Source organism: Telmatherina bonti, assembly GCF_933228915.1.
Source record: "Telmatherina bonti genome assembly, chromosome: 19".
NCBI classification, from domain to species: Eukaryota; Metazoa; Chordata; class Actinopteri; order Atheriniformes; family Telmatherinidae; genus Telmatherina; species Telmatherina bonti.
The window spans coordinates 13117183-13142660 of NC_136617.1; the positions used below are offsets into that span (position 1 = coordinate 13117183).

General features: G+C 38.1%; 5 gene segments (V, D, J or C); 3 read left to right on the forward strand and 2 right to left on the reverse strand.

Annotated features, from left to right (window-relative positions):
* The first annotated feature begins 2200 nt into the window (after positions 1 to 2200).
* Positions 2201 to 2660, forward strand: LOC306770452 (Ig kappa-b4 chain C region-like). The segment is given in 2 exons: positions 2201 to 2216; positions 2335 to 2660.
* An 8224-nt stretch (positions 2661 to 10884) lies between these two features.
* LOC306770453 (Ig kappa-b4 chain C region-like) lies at positions 10885 to 11344 on the forward strand. The segment is given in 2 exons: positions 10885 to 10900; positions 11019 to 11344.
* Positions 11345 to 12170: 826 nt separating this feature from the next.
* On the reverse strand, positions 12171 to 12729 carry LOC306770455 (Ig kappa chain V-V region MOPC 21-like). The segment is given in 2 exons: positions 12684 to 12729; positions 12171 to 12478 (listed from the first exon to the last, which is right to left on the reverse strand).
* Positions 12730 to 21199: 8470 nt separating this feature from the next.
* On the forward strand, positions 21200 to 23056 carry LOC306770456 (Ig kappa-b4 chain C region-like). The segment is given in 2 exons: positions 21200 to 21251; positions 22728 to 23056.
* Positions 23057 to 24062: 1006 nt separating this feature from the next.
* LOC306769902 (Ig kappa chain V-III region MOPC 63-like) lies at positions 24063 to 24631 on the reverse strand. The segment is given in 2 exons: positions 24586 to 24631; positions 24063 to 24370 (listed from the first exon to the last, which is right to left on the reverse strand).
* Positions 24632 to 25478: the final 847 nt, after the last annotated feature.

The window sequence follows — 25478 nt, forward strand, 5'->3', positions numbered from 1 at the left end:
TGTCATTTAGGTGAGTTTTTGTTTTCTGAATTGGCACTTTGCACAAGCTGAGAGATGACAGTGAGACTATAACTTGGTGTTGGTATCTTTAGATGTTACGATGTGTCTTTAGAACAAATTAACATAAAGTTTATTGTGATCTGTTGAAAATAAAATGTGTGTGTGAATTATATGTGTGTTTGATGAACTGCATCAGTGACCTCAGCAGCTTCCAGCTGCACCAGCCAGTTCAGTGTGACAGGAGGTTTTTGTACGAGGTGTTTTCACTGTGTGAACACAGACTGACTGTTGACTGTGTTAATGCCCTGACAGTAATAAACTCCTGCATCTTCAGCCTGGATTCTGCTGATGGTCAGAGTGAATTCAGTCCCAGATCCACTGCCTGAAAAACGGTCTGAAACACCTGACATGCGTTCATTTGTGTAATAAATCAGTAGTTTAGGAGTGTTTCCTTCCTTTTGTTGGTACCAGGCTAAACAGTAGGCACTGCTACAGCCCCAATACTCATGACTGGTTTTACAGCTGATGCTGACGGAGCCTCCCAGAGCAGAGCTCACTGCTGCAGGCTGAGTCACTGTCACCTGTCCTCTGCATCCTGAGGAGATGGAGGCAAAAAAAATAAAATAAAGTCATTTATAGATTCATTCTGGTTTTGTTTCAAAAGGATGAATGTTTATAGAGGAGAAAGTTTAACTGGATTTTACCTGTAAAGCAGAGGAGAGTCCAGATGAGGACGCAGGTCAAAGTCATGTTCTTCATCAGGAGGATTTCTGTGTCTTCTGTTGTCATGAAGGACAGCTGTCAGTCATCCAGTCTTCATCTGTCAGGACTATAAACTCTCCCAGAGCACTGGAGCATGGTGCTGCTGATGCAAAGTACTTCTCTATGGAAATCTTCTGAGTGACTCCAGGAAAGACTTGGATCTTTCTCATTGTACTGATCATCAATAAATGTGTTCAAAGGTTTTAAACAACGGCTCAACCAGTTTGTATCACTGTGGTGGACTTATGGTGGAGCAACCAGACTGGATGTTGGAAGTAATTTAAGTGTTCAAAATGTTTTTCAGAATTTTGGTACAATAATGTCTTTTTATAAACTTACTTCAAAACTAAGATTTAGTGAGATGTTTCCATGTAATTTTTTGTTCAGTAGTTTCAATCTGCGCCAACAAATGAGGACAAATATTTCAAATTAAAAGTAAAAAAAAATCTGAATTGGTTAAAAATGACCATAAATGATCATATATTTAGATATTTGAAGACATGAAGTTTAAGTTCTTTCAGAGGAAAGTTTGTTGTGTTCAAAGTCAGAGAGCCGTGTCTCTCTGCAATCAGAGGTCATATTTAATCATTCTGTCAGACATGTAATGTTTAATGTTTTTTATAATAATTAATTAGTAGAGGATGAAACTATTATTAACATATTGTTTGATTTTGTTGTCAAATCTGTGAATGTAACTATGTCCATCATCTTTGGACCTTTCTGCAGCGATTTGTCCTTCTACAGTGGAAATGATCAGTTGTGTCATGATTTGGGTTTTTCCCTTTGCTTTGTTTTCAGGCTTCCTGTTTTATTTTGTAGTTTTTCCTGTTTAGTTCCCTTGGTTCTTGTTTAGCTTCATAGATTTCCTATTGATTTAGTTCACCTGGGTTCATTTAGTTAATTTGTTTCATCTGTGTCTCGTTTTGTTCTGTGTATTTATATCCCTCAGTTTCTTTTTTTTTTTTTTTTTTTTTGTCTTGGGGCTGGATCATTTCATTAGTTTCGTCATGTTAGTGCCTTGAGCTTGTCCTCCAAGTTCCTGGGTTAAAATAAATCAGTCTTGAACCTGCATCCCTGTTCCCTCGTCTCCGCGTTTGGGTCCACTCCTTCACCATCTCCACGGCCTGCCGTGACAAGTTGTTGCTTTCTTGCAAAGTTTAACAGCAGCAATGTTTGATCCAGATTTTAGTGATATACAGTTAAGATGAAAACATTTCCACATTTTCAGTCTGTGTTTCAGTGTTGAATGTTACATATATAAAAAAAAAATCAGTTTATGACTTAAATAATTTCATTATTTATTTAGACATTTAAAGTGCCGTCAGTGTCTTTGTGTGAAACATGTTCAGTAGTTTGATGTATTTCAGGTCATGTGAGGATTCTGTGTCCCGACATGCATGAAAGGTTTCTAAAAGGGAAGTGAAACAATGTGCGAGAGATGAAGCAGAAACACTGTTAGTGAAACATCTTGAGGGGGGAAATCATCTCTCTAACAGTAAAGATGTCCAACTGTCTGCTGCTTGATTGACAGCTGTGTGGTTCCTGTCTTCTAATCTGATTGGTGTCTCCTAGGTGATGCTCGTCCCACCCTGACAGTGTTGCCCCCCTCCACAGAGGAGCTGCAGCAAGGGAAAGCTACACTCACATGTCTGGCCAACAAGGGCTTCCCCTCAGACTGGAGTCTGTCCTGGAAGGTGGACACCAGCAGCAGCATCAGCTATGAGGAGAATAAGAGTCCTGCAGTGATGCAGAAGGACGGCCATTACAGCTGGAGCAGCACCCTGAGGCTCTCTGCAGACCAGTGGAGCAAGGTGGTCTCTGTGACCTGTCAGGCCTCCCAGGGCTCCCAGACTCCACTGTCAGAGACACTGAGGAGAGACCAGTGTTCCCAGTACTGATCTGACTCATGGAAGTCTAATGTGGGTTTTCAGAATGCTTTTTCTAGTTTTTAGTTTCCATGTTTATCTAATTTTTATACAATAAAGATTTTCATTTAAACATGTTTCTGTGTTTTTATCAACATGTAGACACGATGAAGAGATATCCAAAAACAGTTTTCAGTGTTTGATTGCTTTTTTTTTATATTCTGTGAAAATATCTTATTTTGATTAAATTTTGTCCATTTAATGTGACCTAATGACCTTTTCTCAAGGGGAACAAAACTGAGTTGATGTAATTTTTTTAGTTTTTATTTGAATATTTGAAATTTCTTGTTTTCCATAACGGATCAAGATTTATTACTTCTAGAAATATATGTTGACTGCTTGAAATTATTTTGGAGAAAAGCAAATGATGACTATAATGTAAGTTTTACGTCATTATTGCTATTTAAAAAAAAAACTCCATTAAAATAAATATGTGTTGTGTTGGTATCTTTGTGGAATTCAGGTTTTGCTGCATGACATGAAATAGTTTTTAAAAGAGTCGGATGTTTTAAAACTATAATTTAAAGAATACGTTTCATCAAACTTTTCATTTTATCTCAGTAATTTATAAATCAGTTTAACTGTGATGTTTTGTGTGCTGTAACATTAAATACCTAAAAGCAAACTGATTTAAATAATTTTGTCTGACATTATAAACCTACAATTATTATAAGATATAATTTGATAAAACTAAATTTGTTAAACTAAAACAAGTTTTTAATCATCTCCTGATTTAGTTTCAGTGCACTGAGTCAGATCAGTTCCTCTTTGATGAAAGAAGGTTTTTGTACGACGTTGTATCACTGTGTGAACGGTGAGCTGCTACCCTGCTGACAGTAATAATCTCCTGCATCTTCAGCCTGAACTCCACTGATGGTCAGAGAGTAGTCAGTCCCAGATCCACTTCCACTAAAACGACTTGGGATTCCAGACTGACGAGTTCTAGCATAACGAATCAGGAGTTTAGGAGCTTCTCCAGATTTCTGAAGGTACCAGCTGAGGTAGCTGCTAACACTGGTACTGGTTTTACATTTGATGGAGACAGTCTGTCCTGGAACAACAGACTGAGATCCCGGAGTCTGAGTAAGGATGATTTCTCCTGATGAACCTGGAAAACATAGAAAGGACATGAAGAGTTTCTGACACACGTATAACTTAAAGAAAGATGATCATCACAGAAGAGGATCATTAACATGGAGAGCAGAATGAAGAAGGTCAAAGCTGCATGTTTCAGTGTTTCTCCATCACATCAGAACATCATTGTGGTGAACCTGGTTGCATCCTGAAGCAAAGTTTCCACAAGAGAGTCTCACCCTGAACAAGGAGCCCCAGGGTGGTCAGCAGTAGAGTCAGTGACATCATCATTGTGCTGCTGGTGTGTCAGTGTCTCTGAAAGGTCTGAACAGCCACTGATCAACACTGACCTCTTAACAGCTGGGAGCAGAGAGGCAGGACACATATGCAAACACACACAGTCACTCAGTGCAGAAAAGGATGAACTTGGACTCTTCCTCATGTTGATGTTTCAGCAGACACAGAATAAATTCTACTTTTTATTTCAGAAATTCATGGTATTTCTGTTCATATTAAGTCACTTGTTTAAATTTCAGAGGTGATACACATTAAGATAAAGATCTGATCTTTGCAGATGAAAGTTTGGGTTTACGAAAACTTGTTATACAAATTGCCTTTGTTAACTGTGTGTTCTTTTCAGTGTCATTGAGGGAAGTTTTCTATGTAACAGTCTCGCTGCACACAGGACAGAATGTTGGATTCTCAAGGCAAGAAATAAATCAGAATAAAGTATACCTAATAAAAGCTAAATATGTCCCAGATTGTAATTTAATGAAACAATTTATTTCATGTTTGCACATTTATTAAAGATGACAGTTGACAAACAGTGAGAGGCAGAACTAGAACTTGAGCACAAAGGGTTCATTATCATGTAAACACAAAGTTTCTTGTCATGTCTTATGAATCATTTGAAAATATAATGTGTGCTTCTGAACAATGTGTGTGTGTTTGATGAACTTTCAGTGTCTTTGTTAACCTCCAGGTGCAGCAGATGTATAAGCATGTAAACATTGTGTTTTATCAGGATATGTTTTCTGTGGTTTTAGTCATGTTACATTTATTTCAGCTCATCATGCAGCATCTTCAGGACTTCTCATCAACACAGCATGAACAACTTAGACTGAAAGATAAAAGATAAAAACATGATAATGTCAGCCAAAGGAAAATTCCACATTTTTCTATCTGCATGGAAATCAGCTGTAAAATTGTTAAACCAGTCGAGGCAGATGGCTGCCCTCCCTGAGCCGGGTTCTGCCGTAGGTTTTCTTCCTGTTAAAGGGGAGTTTTTTCCTTCCCACTGTCGCCACGTGCATGCTCAGGATGGTGGATTGGATTGAAGTCATCACTCGATGCAATCAGTTGGTTTCTATTATAGGATATGTATGAATTGGCTCAAAATGATGTGTATGTTGATTCGTGTATGTAAAGTGTCCTGTGACAACACTGTTGTGAAGTGGCGCTATACAAATAAAGTTGAATTGCATTGAATGAAACCGTATTAGAAAAGGAGATGGCAGAAATATGAAGTTATACGTTATATGCAAATTTACAGTAACAAATTTATCCACAAAAAACAAAAAAAAAGGACTATACAGGAAAGAATTACATGGTGCAATTGATCCAAATTAATAACCCTGATTATATCCTGCAATGGTGTTTTCTTACCGAGCTCATCTGTGCTCAGCAATATATAACTAGGTAGGTGTATGCATGATGTTTAGGACAAGTGTTGAAAATTAATGTTGGTTGGGTGTGTGTATGAGTGTGTATGAGTGAGTATGTTTGAGTGTGAGAGAAGGGAGTTGTGTTTTTATACTGTGTAAAGTGTTTTGTGTTACAATTTATTGTATAAAAAGTGCTTTATAAATAAAGTTTGATTGGATTTGATATGATTTGATTTGATTTGATTTGATTTGATTTGATTTGATTTGATTTGATTTGATTTGAAGAAAGCATAAACACTAAATAACACCACTTTAGAGCAAACAGGATATTTTAATCTTGTTCCAATCAAAACCTTCATTATTGAAGACCTTCTTTCAGTGAAGATTGAAGGCTTTTTGTTCTAATCCTAAAATTAAGGTTTCATGCAACAAAGAACACAAAACATGACTGATATATCATTTTGCCTCATTCTGTGGTTTAAAACATTAATGTAATTAAAGGCTGGCTTGTTGTTAAAATGCTGCGTCATCCCAGTCATCAGTCAGTGTGTTCTTGGGCAAAACATTTCATCTTGTCTCCAGTGTTGGCAGCATTGTTGTATGAATGTGTAGGAATGTTTGTTGGTGACTGGAGGGGCTCTTGGTGAAGATTGGCAACGACATTTCCATCAGTTCTCCCAGAGCAGATGTGTCATCACATCTGTTTGTTATATTTGTACAGGTGACTATACTTGTAATTTGTAATATATCGCAATATTATCACCCATTTGTGATTATTAAAACTGATTATAAATGTCATGTTAAAAAAATAGACATCTGCTGTGTGTTTGCAGTCTTCACTGAACTATATCAACATCTGGAGTAACTTCCAGTTGCAGCGCTGAGTTCAGTTTTTGTTCAGTTTGGCTGAGGGAGGGTTTTGTACGATGCTTTTTCACTGTGTGAACACATTCTGACTATTTAACCAGTGATAACTCTGACAGTAATAAACTCCTGCATCTTCATCCTGAACTCCACTGATGGTCAGAGTGAAGTCAACTCCATTCGCTGCTCCACTTCCACTGAATCTGGACAAGATTCCAGATAATCTGTCTGATGTTCTGTAGATCAGAGCTTTAGGAGCTTCTCCAGATTTCTGATGGAACCAGGACAGGAAGTACTGTGAACCAGAGTATTGACGTACTGTTGGACTGACTTTACAGTCAATAGTGACAGTTTGATGGAGCTGCACTGATTTGGCAGCTGGTTGAGTCACAACAACATTTTGTCCAACAGACCCTGATGGGAGAGAAGAAACACTGGACATGAGATGGTGAGGTGAAACTCAGCTACACTCCAAATGATTCTCACATGACAGAAAAATGCTTTTCCTCACCCTGAGTGAAGCAGAGGAGAGTCCAGATGAGGACGCAGGTCAAAGTCATGTTCTTCATCAGGAGGATTTCTGTGTCTTCTGTTGTCATGAAGGACAGCTGTCAATCATCCAGTCTTCATCTCTCAGGACTATAAACTCTCCCAGAGCACTGGAGCATGGTGCTGCTGATGCAAAGTGCTTCTCTATGGAAATCTTCTGAATGACTCCAGGAAATACTTGATTTGAAATTTCTTGTTTTACATAACAGATCAAGATTTATTACTTCTAGAAATATATGTTGACTGCTTAAAATTATTTTGGAGAAAAGCAAATGATGACTATAATGTAAGTTTTACATCATTATTGCTATTTATAAAAAAAAACTCCTTTATTAAAATAAATATGTGTTGTGTTGGTATCCGTGTGGAATTCAGGTTTTGCTGCATGACATGAAATAGTTTTTAAAAGAGTCGGATGTTTTAAAACAATTGAAAAATACTTTTAATCAGACTTTTCATTTTATCTCAGTAATTCATAAATCTGTTTAACTGTGTTGATGTTTTGTGTGCTGTAACATTAAATACCTAAAAGCAAACTGATTTAAATAATTTTGTCTGAAATTATAAACCTACAATTATTATAAGATATAATTTGATAAAACTAAATATTTTAAACTAAGACAAGTTTTTAATTATCTCCTGATTTAGTTTCAGTGCAGCTGTTCAGTCGGATCAGTTCCTCTTTGATGAAAGAAGGTTTTTGTACGACGTTGTATCACTGTGTGAACGGTGAGCTGCTACCCTGCTGACAGTAATAATCTCCTGCATCTTCAGCCTGAACTCCACTGATGGTCAGAGTGAAGTCAGTCCCAGATACACTTCCACTAAAACGACTTGGAATTCCAGACTGACGATTTGTAGCATAATAAATCAGGAGTTTAGGAGCTTCTCCTGGTTTCTGAAGATACCAGTGTAGATAGTTGCCAACTCCTGTACTGGTTTTACATTTGATGGAGACAGTCTGTCCTGGAACAACAGACTGAGATCCAGGAGTCTGAGTCACAGTGATTTCTCCTGATGAACCTGGAAAACATGAAAAAGACGTGAAAAGTCAATGAGACACATTTAACTTGAAGAAAGATGATCAACATCAGAACAGAAAAGGATCATTTGTTGAACATGGAGAACAGATGCAAGAAGGTCAAAGCTGCATGTTTCAGTGTTTCTCCATCACAGCAGAACATCATTGTGGGGAACCTGGTTGCATCCTGAAGCAAAGTTTCCACAAGAGAGTCTCACCCTGAACAAGGAGCCCCAGGGTGGTCAGCAGTAGAGTCAGTGACATCATCATTGTGCTGCTGGTGTGTCAGTGTCTCTGAAAGGTCTGAACAGCCACTGATCAACACTGACCTCTTAACAGCTGGGAGCAGAGAGGCAGGACACATATGCAAACACACACAGTCTGTGTGGTTTTACTTCACAGTAAAATTGTTTTATTAAAGCTCAGAGGTGACAGATGTCGAGAGGAAGACCTGATGTTTGTCTGCAGAAACACTTCTTGAAAAGTTTGATGAAATTAAAACCAGTTAATGTGTCACTGTTATGTGTTCAGACTTTTTCCAGCTGTAACATTCATATCATTTTCTATTTGGTTCTTTATTAAAGGTTTGACGTGTGACACTATTTTTGTATTGATGGAACCAGATGAAGTGTTTTCATCTTTCCAGTATTAAAGAACAGCAATTTCAGCTTGAATGGTTCATATGTTTATAAAGAAATGATGATGAGACATTATGGCTTTGGACTCATCTTTTCAAGTCTTTGCCACTTTAATATTAGGTGTAACATTGATATTGTGTTTAGTTTTTTTTCTTTTTCTGTTAAATACAAAACATATGTTTCATAGATTGTCATTTAGGTGAGTTTTTGTTTTCTGAATTGGCACTTTGCACAAGCTGAGAGATGACAGTGAGACTATAACTTGGTGTTGGTATCTTTAGATGTTACGATGTGTCTTTAGAACAAATTAACATAAAGTTTATTGTGATCTGTTGAAAATAAAATGTGTGTGTGAATTATATGTGTGTTTGATGAACTGCATCAGTGACCTCAGCAGCTTCCAGCTGCACCAGCCAGTTCAGTGTGACAGGAGGTTTTTGTACGAGGTGTTTTCACTGTGTGAACACAGACTGACTGTTGACTGTGTTAATGCCCTGACAGTAATAAACTCCTGCATCTTCAGCCTGGATTCTGCTGATGGTCAGAGTGAATTCAGTCCCAGATCCACTGCCTGAAAAACGGTCTGAAACACCTGACATGCGTTCATTTGTGTAATAAATCAGTAGTTTAGGAGTGTTTCCTTCCTTTTGTTGGTACCAGGCTAAACAGTAGGCACTGCTACAGCCCCAATACTCATGACTGGTTTTACAGCTGATGCTGACGGAGCCTCCCAGAGCAGAGCTCACTGCTGCAGGCTGAGTCACTGTCACCTGTCCTCTGCATCCTGAGGAGATGGAGGCAAAAAAAATAAAATAAAGTCATTTATAGATTCATTCTGGTTTTGTTTCAAAAGGATGAATGTTTATAGAGGAGAAAGTTTAACTGGATTTTACCTGTAAAGCAGAGGAGAGTCCAGATGAGGACGCAGGTCAAAGTCATGTTCTTCATCAGGAGGATTTCTGTGTCTTCTGTTGTCATGAAGGACAGCTGTCAGTCATCCAGTCTTCATCTCTCAGGACTATAAACTCTCCCAGAGCACTGGAGCATGGTGCTGCTGATGCAAAGTGCTTCTCTATGGAAATCTTCTGAATGACTCCAGGAAAGACTTGGATCTTTCTCATGATCCTGATCATCAATAAATGTGTTCAAAGGTTTTAAACAACGGCTCAACCAGTTTGTATCACTGTGGTGGACTTATGGTGGAGCAACCAGACTGGATGTTGGAAGTAATTTAAGTGTTCAAAATGTTTTTCAGAATTTTGGTACAATAATGTCTTTTTATAAACTTACTTCAAAACGAAGATTTAGTGAGATGTTTCCATGTAATTTTTTGTTCAGTAGTTTCAATCTGCGACAACAAATGAGGACAAATATTTCAAATTAAAAGTAAAAAAAAATCTGAATTGGTTAAAAATTACCATAAATGATCATATATTTAGATATTTGAAGACATGAAGTTTAAGTTCTTTCAGAGGAAAGTTTGTTGTGTTCAAAGTCAGAGAGCCGTGTCTCTCTGCAATCAGAGGTCATATTTAATCATTCTGTCAGACATGTAATGTTTAATGTTTTTTATAATAATTAATTAGTACAGGATGAAACTATTATTAACATATTGTTTGATTTTGTTGTCAAATCTGTGAATGTAACTATGTCCATCATCTTTGGACCTTTCTGCAGCGATTTTGTCCTTCTACAGTGGAAATGATCAGTTGTGTCATGATTTGGGTTTTTCCCTTTGCTTTGTTTTCAGGCTTCCTGTTTTATTTTGTAGTTTTTCCTGTTTAGTTCCCTTGGTTCTTGTTTAGCTTCATAGATTTCCTATTGATTTAGTTCACCTGGGTTCATTTAGTTCATTTGTTTCATCTGTGTCTCATTTTGTTCTGTGTATTTATATCCCTCAGTTTCTTTTTTCTTTTTTTTGTCTTGGGGCTGGATCATTTCATTAGTTTCGTCATGTTAGTGCCTTGAGCTTGTCCTCCAAGTTCCTGGGTTAAAATAAATCAGTCTTGAACCTGCATCCCTGTTCCCTCGTCTCCGCGTTTGGGTCCACTCCTTCACCATCTCCACGGCCTGCCGTGACAAGTTGTTGCTTTCTTGCAAAGTTTAACAGCAGCAATGTTTGATCCAGATTTTAGTGATATACAGTTAAGATGAAAACATTTCCACATTTTCAGTGTTTAGTGTTCAGTGTTGAATGTTACATATATAAAAAAAAAAATCAGTTTATGACTTAAATAATTTCATTATTTATTTAGACATTTAAAGTGCCGTCAGTGTCTTTGTGTGAAACATGTTCAGTAGTTTGATGTATTTCAGGTCATGTGAGGATTCTGTGTCCCGACATGCATGAAAGGTTTCTAAAAGGGAAGTGAAACAATGTGCGAGAGATGAAGCAGAAACACTGTTAGTGAAACATCTTGAGGGGGGAAATCATCTCTCTAACAGTAAAGATGTCCAACTGTCTGCTGCTTGATTGACAGCTGTGTGGTTCCTGTCTTCTAATCGGATTGGTGTCTCCTAGGTGATGCTCGTCCCACCCTGACAGTGTTGCCCCCCTCCACAGAAGAGCTACAGCAAGGGAAAGCTACACTCACATGTCTGGCCAACAAGGGCTTCCCCTCAGACTGGAGTCTGTCCTGGAAGGTGGACGGCAGCAGCAGCATCAGCTATGAGGAGAATAAGAGTCCTGCAGTGATGCAGAAGGACGGCCATTACAGCTGGAGCAGCACCCTGAGGCTCTCTGCAGACCAGTGGAGCAAGGTGGTCTCTGTGACCTGTCAGGCCTCCCAGGGCTCCCAGACTCCACTGTCAGAGACACTGAGGAGAGACCAGTGCTCCCAGTACTGATCTGACTCATGGAAGTCTAATGTTGGTTTTCAGAATGCTTTTTCTAGTTTTTAGTTTCCATATTTATCAAATTTTTATACAATAAAGATTTTCATTTAAACATGTTTCTGTGTTTTTATCAACATGTAGACACGATGAAGAGATATCCAAAAACAGTTTTCAGTGTTTGATTGCTTTTTTTTTTATATTCTGTGACAATATCTTATTTTGATTAAATTTTGTCCATTTAGTGTGACCTAATGACCTTTTGTCAAGGGGAACAAAACTGAGTTGATGTAAATTTTTTAGTTTTTATTTGAATATTTGAAATTTCTTGTTTTCCATAACGGATCAAGATTTATTACTTCTAGAAATATATGTTGACTGCTTGAAATTATTTTGGAGAAAAGCAAATGATGACTATAATGTAAGTTTTATGTCATTATTGCTATTTAAAAAAAAACTCCATTAAAATAAATATGTGTTGTGTTGGTATCTTTGTGGAATTCAGGTTTTGCTGCATGACATGAAATAGTTTTTAAAAGAGTCGGATGTTTTAAAACTATAATTTAAAGTGTACTTTTCATCAAACTTTTCATTTTATCTCAGTAATTTATAAATCGGTTTAACTGTGATGTTTTGTGTGCTGTAACATTAAATACCTAAAGCAAACTGATTTAAATAATTTTGTCTGACATTATAAACCTACAATTATTATAAGATATAATTTGATAAAACTAAATTTGTTAAACTAAAACAAGTTTTTAATCATCTCCTGATTTAGTTTCAGTGCACTGAGTCAGATCAGTTCCTCTTTGATGAAAGAAGGTTTTTGTACGACGTTGTATCACTGTGTGAACGGGAAGCTGCTACCCTGCTGACAGTAATAATCTCCTGCATCTTCAGCCTGAACTCCGCTGATGGTCAGAGTGAAGTCAGTCCCAGTTCCACTTCCACTAAAACGACTTGGAACTCCAGACTGACGAGTTGTAGCATAATAAATCAGGAGCTTAGGAGCTCCTCCAGATTTCTGGAGGTACCAGCTGAGGTAGCTGCTAACACTGGTACTGGTTTTACATTTGATGGAGACAGTCTGTCCTGGAACAACAGATTGAGATCCAGGAGTCTGAGTCACGATGATTTCTCCAGATGAACCTGGAAAACATAAAAAGGACATGAAGAGCTACTGAGACACGTATAACTTAAGGAAAGATGATCATAACAGAAGAGGATCATTAACATGGAGAACAGAATGATGAAGGTCAAAGCTGCATGTTTCAGTGTTTCTCCATCACAGCAGAACATCATTGTGGGGAACCTGGTTGCATCCTGAAGCAAAGTTTCCACAAGAGAGTCTCACCCTGAACAAGGAGCCCCAGGGTGGTCAGCAGTAGAGTCAGTGACATCATCATTGTGCTGCTGGTGTGTCAGTGTCTCTGAAAGGTCTGAACAGCCACTGATCAACACTGACCTCTTAACAGCTGGGAGCAGAGAGGCAGGACACATATGCAAACACACACAGTCACTCAGCTGCAGCCGTCCTCTACATGTCGTCTCCATGAAGAAGATGATAAACCCGCCACTTTTATTTAGTTAAATTATTTCATTTAACATTCTGGGCTTCCCTGTTTACGCTGCCGCCCCGGAGACCCGACCTCGGATAAGCGGCAGAGAATTGATGGATGGATAGTCCTTTTTATTTCTATTTTAACTCTAATCTTGATTTTTTTTTTTTTTTTTTTTTTTTTAGTGTAGCAGAGGAATTATGCAAATCTTTGTCTTCACTGTTATTTTATTGATACCTGGATCCATCACTAATTATCTAAATGACCCTGTTATTTATCAGACTGAATTATTCCTGGATAAATACAGAAATGCCCAACTCTATACACTTACTTCTAAACTGTTTTCGATTTTTTTAGCTACAAAAATGACTCGTCATCACACTGACATCTTATAGTAGATACAAAATACACACACCTCGAAAGAAGACACGATGCTTGTTTGCAGATAAAATTGTTTATTTAGAACATTTGTGATTCAAACCTTTCTTGCAGATCTGTTTTAAACTTTGATCATATTAAAAACAGATTAAAAAGTTAAAAAGATTTTCTGTCTCCATAGTAACTTCCAGCTGCCATTATTTTAAAAGCCTTACTATTAACTATTCTTTTGGGAAGGTAACTGCTTGCTTTGAATTAATTTTTATGAAAACATTTTGTGCAAATTGTATTTAAATCCAAAACTTTCTCTTCTTCAATATGTAACCCGAGTGGAAAATTACCTGTCATGGTGCTGGCCAATCACCACTGGCCCAGCTGTTTTTCTATCAATCAATCATTGCCGTTGCTACGGTAAACATGGCGCAGTCACATGGGTTAGCGCAGCCAATTGTGCGCGTATAAGAACTGCCGGTAGTTTGTTTGCGGAAGAAGTAATGGGGAGGCTGCGTTGAGATGAGCGACAGGTCAGTTTTCACATTATTACTCTGGTTTTCTCTGAAAACAGTGATTGTCATGTTCTCTGTACGTTGGTACCTCATAGGAGCCCGCTACTGCGCCGACATCAGCGACGGGGTGCGCGATCGTTGTTTCCTCAACTTGGTGAGTAGATTGTTGAAAGTAGCATCGACGTTAGCTTAGCCGCGTCCTGTCATCAATGGACGCAATTAGCAGGTCAGCTAACAAACACTGTGGATTTTCAAACTGCTGTCTTTTTCCAAATTATTTTTAATGATGATGACAATGCAATGTGCCTTTGTCAGCCGTTGTAAATGTACTTTGTATGTCTTGCACTTGATGTTGACATTTGATGTTGTTCATTTATTTGAAGAAATTATTCAATCAAAATGTGATTATGGTAGTGCTGCTAAATGACAATGTGTGTTTATATGTGGATTTATTCATTCAGTGTTAAGATACTGAACAATTGAACAACATTACTTAAATGTTGATGGTTAGTAGTAGCATTCATTGTGTGTGCACTTTTCATGAGTTTATGGGAACTGTGGCCTTGTTCTTCTGGTCTGGTTCCAGGATGGTGAGCAAACCGAGCAGGTCCAGCGTTTTGGTGAGACCTGAAGAACTGAACCTAGAAGCATAAAATTCCTCCTGCCAGGCTGGCACTGTTGCTCGTTTTTTTTTTTTTCCTTCCCCGGGGTCCATTAAACATAATTTTTCCCATCTCATGTCCCGTTGCCCTGTCCACTTGATATACATATCCATTATTATTTTATTCCCTTACTTGTTTCTTTGACCTTGCTGAAATCTGTCATCGAACCCAGACGTGGGTTATTGATAAACTGTGCACTGTGGGTTACTGGATGAATCTGTTATTCTGATGGTATGTGTTTTCCTTAATGAGTGCTCAATTGTGTATATGTATATATTTATATATATATTTTTTTTTTCCCCACTGTGTACATAATACACCAGCATTCAAAACCCAACCTCAGTCTCATCTCCTTTAGTGATCCGTAGATCTTCTGGTTGACTAGCCTCTGAACTGCGTAGTTTTATGAGCACCAGTACATGCTGGATTAGCATGACAGGTGCTACATAAATTGTGGTGAGCTAGCCAGGAGATGAGTGAAGATTAAACTGAAGTAAACTGCTAACCTTTGTCTATAATCTTTGTTCATTTATTTACTTTAATCATGGATATTTTGGAAAAACACAGCATAAAAATCCCAAATGCTGTTATGATTAAATACGCGACACACGGCAATACAAACGAGGAGGTAGTGGAATTTTTGAACAACTACGGTAAACCCTCCAAAATTGAAGTCATTCTGAAACTGGTTGTTTTCAGAACACCATTGTAGTTGAATTTGAGTCTGGAAGTGTGATAGAAGAATTTAGACACTTATTGCCGTACACGTATTCCTGTTTGTCCACTGATGTATCATATAAAATAATAGAATTATCAGTTACGCGTACCGAATTGGAAGGAATGATCAAAACTGCCAAATATCTGGGTGAAATGAAGGAGTTGGCTCAGATACAAAGCAGGACTATGCTGAAGTCCTTAAGGGTGTAATCTCTCTGCTGGGCCAGTCAGTGTCCACATCTGAAATGGAGCCTGTCTTCAAAAACAAGACTCCAGCAGATGAGGGAGAAGAAAAGCCAGCAGGTCCAAGTGTAACCATTCCTTCACACATTTCCAACATGACCACCGCTAGTCCAGTCCAAGATCCTGCAGCTGTAGCACTGTCGGCACAAGGCCCTAATTTCAACCCTGCCAAACAGTCACCACCTGATATGCCTTTTCCTGATTTCAATCCACCAGGACTACAGCATTATGTGGTTGAACATATTGTGAAAAGTGATGACCCAGCTTTCAACATATCCTCTCATCGACTACGATCTTTCTCTGGACGCATTACGAGGCCTCAACAGGAATCAGACTATGAAGCCTAGCGGTCTGGGGTTGACTTGTTGAAAGATCCTGCTGTTTCAGACCTCCAGCGCTCTAGGAAGATTCTCAAAAGCCTACTTCCCCCCCAGCAGCAGATTTGGTTTGACATCTCAGGTCAGACACTTCCCCATTGACTTATCTCAAGATCCTTGACTCTGCAAATGTAACGGTTCCCGATGGCGATGAATTGTATGCCAAATTCATGGAGATGTTTCAAGATACTGGGGAAAAGCCTTCAGCCTATCTACAGCGCCTGCAAGTTGCACTGAACTTAGCTGTGAAAAGGGGAGGGGCTAAATCGACTGAAGTAGACCAGCATCTTTTGAATCAGTTTTGTCGGGGCTGCTGGGACAACACATTGATATCAGAACTCCAACTCAAGCAACATAAGTCCCACCCTCCATCTTTTGCTGAGTTGCTGCTATTACTACGAACAGAAGAAGACAGGGAAGCTGCGAAGGCTCAGTGTATGAGGCAACACCTCAGCTCCGAAGCTAAAGCTGGGGCTCAGGCTCATTATGTTGCTGCCACTCTAGATGAAAGCAAGGTTGATGCGCTGACAACCATCACTCAACAGTTAACACAGCAGCTAGCTAACATCCAAAAGCAGCTGGAACAGCTAACTGTCCAGTCCCATCAACAACAGTCTTCATCAGCTAAAGCCACACATGGTAAGAGACTCAGTGATGGTGCAAAATCCAGTAAACCAATTCCCTGTTCTTTCCACAAGAGTTCGCCAGCTGGTTCTAAGCCTGGTTATTGTTACAACTGTGGGGAAGATGGTCACATTAAATCAAACTGTGATAATACCTCAAATCTCTCACTGGTGGCCAAGAAAAGAAATGTCCCGCCAAACAGATACTAGTAACATGTATGAGCCAATTACAGCCTACATCCACTAGAAATGAAAACATACCAAGGGGTTTAATCGGGTCCCGGTGCACTGGCCAAGTGCGCATATCTGGTCAAGCATTTCCCTATTTGCTGGACACGGGGTTGCAGGTGACCACAATACCTGTATCCATCTATAAGAAACATTTCTCCCATCAACTGGTCAAGCCATTGTGTGATCTCTTACATGACAGGGCTACAAATACAAATCTGAAAAAGATAATGTGTAAATGAAAGATTCACCCCCTTACTGTCACGCAGTGATGTAGTCCAGGGTATACGCGGGTATATTGAGTATACATTTTCAGTCAGCATTGAGTATACCCACTTCTGAAGCATCTGTGAGGCTGCTTTTACAATTACAAACATTCTCATGCATGTGCATCTACCAGCAGCTCAGCTCATGTTACCAAATCCACAATGGTGCAGTTAGCCAGCAGCTGCATTAATTTTAGCCTGAACATAGACATAATAAAGATGTTTATATGTCTAACAGCCATATGCCTGCTGCTACTCTTTTTTGCAAGGGCAAAAAATTGAGTATACCCATTTCTTGAATGACCAATACACCACTGCTGTCACCCTCAAAATACCAAAAACTGTAAAAAGGAAGCTGACTAAAAGATTGATTTAAATATTGTAGGTGGAATAAATTAATGCTTGAACCGGAACATTTTCAGTCTTGTTTTTATATTTTCCCCTTTTGTTTTCACTTCTTTTCTTCATGTATATTATTTGATTATTAGGTCAGATAAAACATCAAACATCACACATGTGGTTGATGCATTTTTCTATAAATACAAACATACAAAAATAAAAGATTGTGTTTTTTAATTATTCATTTCAACAAATTATTTTCTAATTAAAAATGTGTTTTAAAATAAATACTAAATTTCTTCATTTTCATTTTTATATTCTAATTAAGACACATTTATTCTTCAGTATGTTTTAGTTCAATGAAGAAGACTGTTTGTGTTGAACTTGTTGTGTTCAAAGTCAGAGAGTCGTGTCTCTCTGCAGTCAGAGGTTTTTGTACGACAACTCAACCAGTTTGTATCACTGTGGTACACGTTCGGTGGAGGAACCAGACTGGAGTTTGGAAGTAAGTTGAATAATCAAGATTTCTTTCAGAATTTTGGTATGTACAGAATTTCTATCATTTTATCTTCAAACCTAGGACTTACTAAATTGATCTCACATTAAAATTTTCTATATTAGTTTTTATCAGAGCAACTAAGGCTGCTTAATGTTTCCAATTTGAATAAAAAAATGAAATATTCACAATTAGTTGAACATATACAATAAGAACATAACATATTTAGATATCCAAAGGCTTGGAGTTTAAGTTCTTTCAGGGGAAGGTTTGTTTAAAGTCAGAGAGCCGTGTCTCTCTGCAGTCAGAGGTTTTTGTACGACGACTCAACCAGTTTGTATCACTGTGGTGGACTTTTGGTGGAGGAACCAGACTGGAGTTTGGAAGTAAGTTTATCAATCTCATGAAACTTGCATAAATAAGGGACAAAACTGTAGTCTTTTAAAATTTCACTTTTTATCAGGATGACTAGAAACACTTTCTTGTTCATTTATTGATGTTAGTTTCTCTTGTTTGAAATTAATTTTCAACAAATAAATTTGACAAACGTTTTCTTCACATTTTCCAGTAAATATGTTTAATAACTCTAAACAGAACCACAATTAGCTTTTTTATATGTATTCTTTATGACATCTGAATGTTGAGGGAAACTTATTCCAAACCGTCTTTCTGAATATCATATATAATTCTGTCAAATATGTGATGTTTAAACAAAAAGTAATATAAAATAGTTCAAGCAGTATAAAACTGTAATTATGTAATTGTAAAATGTTTTATTGTCTAGTCAGATTTATAACTTTACAGTTGCTGCTTTCCTGCAAAGTATAACAGCAGCTATGTTTGTTCCAGGATTTCAGTAGTATGCAAAAGTTTTAAGATCAGAGCAAAATACATTTTTTATTAAATGTTTAATTTTTCATGAATATTCGTTCAACTTTAATTGTTTGGTCTTTTTTTTTTTTTGGACATTTTAAGTGCTGTCAGTGTCTTTGTGTGAAACATGTTCAGTAGTTTGATGTATTTCAGGTCATGTGAGGATTCTGTGTCCCGACATGCATGAAAGGTTTCTAAAAGGGAAGTGAAACAATGTGCGAGAGATGAAGCAGAAACACTGTTAGTGAAACATCTTGAGGGGGGAAATCATCTCTCTAACAGTAAAGATGTCCAACTGTCTGCTGCTTGATTGACAGCTGTGTGGTTCCTGTCTTCTAATCTGATTGGTGTCTCCTAGGTGATGCTCGTCCCACCCTGACAGTGTTGCCCCCCTCCACAGAGGAGCTGCAGCAAGCGAAGGTCACACTCACATGTCTGGCCAACAAGGGCTTCCCCTCAGACTGGAGTCTGTCCTGGAAGGTGGACGGCAGCAGCAGCATCAGCTATGAGGAGAATAAGAGTCCTGCAGTGATGCAGAAGGACGGCCATTACAGCTGGAGCAGCACCCTGAGGCTCTCTGCAGACCAGTGGAGCAAGGTGGTCTCTGTGACCTGTCAGGCCTCCCAGGGCTCCCAGACTCCACTGTCAGAGACACTGAGAAGAGACCAGTGTTCCCAGTACTGACCTGATTAACTCATTTTCTTACTGGTCTTATAGTGTCTCTATTTGCTGATAATTTCTTTCATTTCTCATTTTCTGTTTTTCTCTCAGTGATATTATTAAGTTTGTAGTGATGTTAGTTATTTCTGTATTTCTACACAATAAAGACATTTTTCTCAGCTCTGGTTTTTGTCATTTTTAACATTTATTTGTAACTATGAATATTTTAACATCAATATTTATTTCTGTTTTTTAATATTATATAAAATGTCTGACAATAAAATCCAAACATGCAACAGTTCTTACAATCTCTATGAACAGATATATTTTACAGATAAACAGAAATCAAATGCAGTTTACTTGAACAGACTAAATAGCTGAAGGATTCTACACAAAACACACTGAATCCAAACCCTCCACAGTCCCCTCCCAGCTCAGTCATCTACAAACTAACTCAGACAGGCAGCAAACTGTCTAATAAAACCTGAAACAAGGATTTTTCTTCCATGTGGCTCAACAAAAGTGGTTCACAATTTACTTAAATCAAAACTAAATAAATTCTTGTTTTAAGGAAGTTTAAAGCTGAAAAGGACTGAAAGAAGCTCATGAGAGACATTTAACAACACAGACATGATTACTGTTGTTTAATATCCACTATTTTACTCTCCACAGTTCTGAGAAAGTCTTTATTAAAAACATCCAGCCTAGGTTTGTAGTTTGAACATTTATTATAATAAGAGCTGTTGGTAGACATCTCTGCTTCACACAGAGCTCCAACCTAAAGACTGTCCTTTATTTTTAACTTGTTCAAGTAAGAGATTTTTCTTTTTAAAGTTGTTTTTTATCCATTTATTTTGGCACCACAACATAAATGATTCAGATCACAGTTTTGCTTTTTACCTCTGAATCTTCAGTCCTGTCTTCTGTTTTTACTCCAGGAAATGACAACTCATCAATGTGTCCATTTTCTGTCCCTTGTAATCCATCTTCAATGGACTGATGTCAATATGTCTTCACTAATCTATAAATGAAGTGTCCTTTGATAAAGAGATCACTCTGAATATAAACTGCACATCTAATCATATTGAGGCAGATGAACTGTGGTGACTGAAATCCTGGTTTTAAAAGCATTATAGATCAGACAAAATCAGTGACTTTTAGATGATTAAATTGTGGTTTGTGGACATGAATCACAGGCATTTGATCTATGATCAGCTCAAACCCTGTATATGATAGTTAACTTATGCCATTAATCTTTAGCGACAGAGATAAATCCTCTTCATTGCTTAAGCGGTTACAGACTTCTTCATGTTTTAACAGCTTATTACTTTCTGTTACAGACAGATGAGGTACTGAGTTACCATTTTTTGTCATTTTGAGAACAGATATTAACATAGAAGATCTGCAGTGTGTACATAGTGTTTACTGAACTGTTTCCTGCTCTGCAGCAGCTTTAGCTACTACTTTCAGTTCAGTTTCTGTTCAGTCTGAGTGACAGAGGTTTTTGTACGATGCTTTTTCACTGTGTGAACACATGACTATTTAACCAGTGATAACTCTGACAGTAATAAACTCCTGCATCTTCATCCTGAACTCCACTGATGGTCAGAGTGAAGTCAACTCCATTCCCTGCTCCACTTCCACTGAATCTGGATGAGATTCCTGAGAATCTGTCTGATGTTCTGTAGATCAGAAGTTTAGGAGCTTCTCCAGTTTTCTGATGGTACCAGGCCAGGAAGTACTGTGAACCAGAGTATTGACGCACTGTTGGACTGACTTTACAGTCAATAGTGACAGTTTGATGGAGCTGCACTGATTTGGCTGCTGGTTGAGTCACAACAACATTTTGTCCAACAGACCCTGATGAGAGAGAAGAAACACTGGACATGAGATGGTGAGGTGAAACTCAGCTGCACTCCAAATGATTCTCACATGACAGAAAAATGATTTTCCTCACCCTGAGTGAAGCAGAGGAGAGTCCAGATGAGGACGCAGGTCAAAGTCATGTTTTTCATCAGGAGGATTTCTGTGTCTTCTGTTGTCATGAAGGACAGCTGTCAGTCATCCAGTCTTCATCTCTCAGGACTATAAACTCTCCCAGAGCACTGGAGCATGGTGCTGCTGATGCAAAGTGCTTCTCTATGGAAATCTTCTGATTGACTCCAGGAAAGACTTGGATCTCTATGAGGAATGCAATGATTAATAAACCAATGACTTTATATAGATGTTGACATTCAATAAACCAGTCACATAATCAAAATGTTGATTAATTGAAAAATCATTTCTCTGTTGTGGTGGATTTTTTGCTATTGCAAATGTTTTTATTTTTTTTAACTTCATTAACCAACTATTTCAATTTCCTGACATTGTCCAGCCAGAATTTTTTAATTAGGATGTTGTTTTTAAGAAAATAAGACACACAAAATTCAATTATTTTTTAAGTTATGCCACTATAAAACTAATATTATCTTCAGTATACTTTAGTTTTTACAGTGTGAAAGTATTTGTGTTGAATTTGTTGTGTTCAAAGTCAGAGAGCCGTGTCTCTCTACAGTCAGAGGTTTTTGTACGACGACTCAACCAGTTTGTATCACTGTGGTACACGTTCGGTGGAGGAACCAGTTAACTGGATGTTAACTGTAAGTACCTTAAAATTTTGTTTTCTCTACAAATTATCTCAATTTTATATAAAGTTAACAATGAAAAGTCTTAAAACTAATTGTCCAGAAAATATCTTTTAACCATGGCTTAGCTGTTCATGGTTTCATTGTGATCAACATGTTGTTCATTTCTACGACTGAACTTTGTTTATGACATTTTTTTACATTCTAACAGATCATCCTGTTATTTTAATGTGATAAGATACATATTTCTGAAACTAAAGAAGAATTAAAAGTTTGAGAGATACTAAAATGAACCTCATCTGAACATGTCAAATCTGATTTAAATCTTTCAGAAATAATTTCCTGCACTCTGACAGATGTTTTGTAACCTGAAATTATGTACTTGATTCACTTTTTAGATAAACATAGGGAAAATGTAAATTATATATATATATATATATATATATATATATATATATATGTAATGAAAAGGAAGAATGTTGTGTTTAACAAAAAATGTGTATAAAAGTTCAAATTTATTTAGGAGACATGTAATTATAGAGACAAGAAATTTAAATATGATCAAATAGAGAAATTCTTGATTTAATGTGTCTTCGCTGTTTGTTTGTTCTCGATGTCACAAGTTTGAAAATATTATCTTGCAACAAAATTTTCCTGTTTGAAACTTACATCTAGCTGTCTGAAACCTGTCTGTTGCCATGGTTGATTGGTGATGCTTGTCTGTTACCATGGTTACTGTACTCAAAGAAGGAAAATGAAACATTAAAGACGGTTGAAAGCAGCAAGGTGGAGTTTCTTTTCTGTTTGTTGAACTTGTTTCATTTTGTCTCTCTGTCTCCTCTTTCAGTGGGTCGAATCGTCCCCACCCTGACAGTGTTGCCCCCCTCCACAGAGGAGCTGCAGCAAGCGAAGGCCACACTCACATGTCTAGCCAACAAGGGCTTCCCCTCAGACTGGAGTCTGTCCTGGAAGGTGGACGGCAGCAGCAGCAGCAGCTATGAGGAGAATAAGAGTCCTGCAGTGATGCAGAAGGACGGCCATTACAGCTGGAGCAGCACCCTGAGGCTCTCTGCAGACCAGTGGAGCAAGGTGGTCTCTGTGACCTGTCAGGCCTCCCAGGGCTCCCAGACTGCACTGTCAGAGACACTGAGGAGAGACCAGTGTTCCCAGTACTGATCTGGTTTCCAGGGATCCTCTTACTGGTTTTACAATGTTTTTGCTCTTTGACATTCTGTCTTCCACTTTTTAATTTCCTGTGTTTCTCTCAGTGATATTTTTCATTTTTTGTGACATTGATTAATTTGTATTTCTGCACAATAAAGACATTTATATCAGGTCAGTTCTGTTTCCATGTGTCATTTTTCATCATCAACTCTTTAAATAAATGTGCTTTTTCTGTTGTTCAACATTATTTTAAATATTTTCTAGTGACAAAAGATCAAATAACATTTTTATTATTCCTTATATAAAAGTTAAATATTATCATTTTCTTGTCCACTGTGATCAATGTAGTAACAAACTGAGCTTGATATAATGTAACGTTTGCATCACGATAGTATGATGAATGAGTTTATATGATGCAGCCACACGGGGTATCTCACATGTAATTGGTAAATACTGTAAATAATGTCTGATAAGAAGAAACTGTTTCATCTAAATCCATGAAATCATATTGATCTCATACTTTTATTAATTAAAAAAGAACAAAAGAAAGATGATTAAAACTGATCTGGGCTCCACGGCAGTGTAGTGGTTTACACTGTGGCCTTACAGCCAGATTATTGGCTCAAGTCTCGGCTGGGGGGAGGTTAGAAAAGCTGCTGTTCATGTGATGAGTTTGCATTTTCTCCCTCTGTGTGCGTGGGTTGTGTCTGGTCTACTCCAGCTTACTCCCACCAACTAAAAACATGTGTTACATTAATCACCCTAAACTCTCCCTAGAAATGAATGTGAACGTAAATGGTTGTTTATTCCTTTGTGTTGTCCCTGCAATGGACTGCAATCTGTCCAGGGTGTTCACTGCCCCTCACCTACAAATTGCTGAGACAGGCTCCAGCCCCCAGTGACCCTATTTGGCCTTAGTAGAACAGAAAATTACTGAAACTGTTGTTTTAGCTTCAGTGCAGCAGTTGCATAAGATCAGTTTCTCTTTGAAGAAGGAAGGTTTTTGTACGACGGTGTATCACTGTGTGAACGGTGTGCTGCCACCCTGCTGACAGTAATAATCTCCTGCATCTTCAGCCTGAACTCCACTGATGGTCAGAGTGAAGTCAGTCCCAGATCCACTTCCACTAAAACGACTTGGAACTCCAGACTGTCGATATGTAGCTAGATAAATCAGGAGTTTAGGAGCTTCTCCAGATTTCTGAAGGTACCAGTGAAGCAAGCCGCTAACACTGGTACTGGTTTTACATTTAATGGAGACAGTCTGCCCTGGAACAACAGACTGAGATCCAGGAGTCTGAGTCACGATGATTTCTCCTGATGAACCTGGAAAACATAAAAAGGACCTGAAAAGTTAATGAGACACATTTAACTTGGAAAAAGATGATCGCAACCGAACAGAAAAGGATCATTTCTTTAACATGGACAACAGAATGATGAAGGTCAAAGCTGCATGTTTCAGTGTTTCTCCATCACAGCAGAACATCATTGTGGTGAACCTGGTTGCATCCTGAAGCAAAATTTCCACAAGAGAGTCTCACCCTGAACAAGGAGCCCCAGGGTGGTCAGCAGTAGAGTCAGTGACATCATCATTGTGCTGCTGGTGTGTCAGTGTCTCTGAAAGGTCTGAACAGTCACTGATCAACACTGACCTCTTAACAGCTGGGAGCAGAGAGGCAGGACACATATGCAAACACACACAGTCAGCTGCACATGTTCTTGAGATCATCATGTAGCTTTGTCACATTTTTAAAAAAATTTTTAATAAGTGCAACCAAATATATGACACGGAACAGCAATTACAGTGTCAATAAGCAGTCCACAGAAATACATAGGGGCTTTGGTTTGAGCATAGTAAGTAAGTTAGAAAGTTTTCTTTACATAGCACATTTAAACACAGTATATACTGAGAAAAGTGATTTACAGAGTTAAAAGTACCATCAAAAGAAAAGAAAAAGAACAAAACCAATTAAAAATACAAAAACATATTGAAATGAATCCTACCGACAGGCATGTATTTAATATGTGGGGAAGGCCAGGGAGTGGAGGTGAGTTTTTAGCCAGGATTTAAAAGCTGAAATGGTAGGGGCGCATCTGATGTAAATTGGCAGCCACAGCAAAAGCCCTGTCCCCTCTCCTTTTTAACCACGCCCGTGGAATATGCGAAAGCCTTGTGTCTGAGGAGCGGAGGGTCCTGGGAAACTGAGTGAAAACTGAATGGGCTCAGAAATGTACAGCGGTGCTTGCCCATTTAATACCTTAAAAGCAATAAAAAGAACCTTAGAAGTATGGAGTGGGATGAGCTAATTGAGGAGAAATTGCAGTTCTAGATTCAAGCGGTCCAAAAATGATTACCTCTGCTTTTGTCATTCAGCTAGAGTAATTTAATTGCCATCCAGCTCTTGACGTCCTGCAGACAATTCAGAAGTAACTG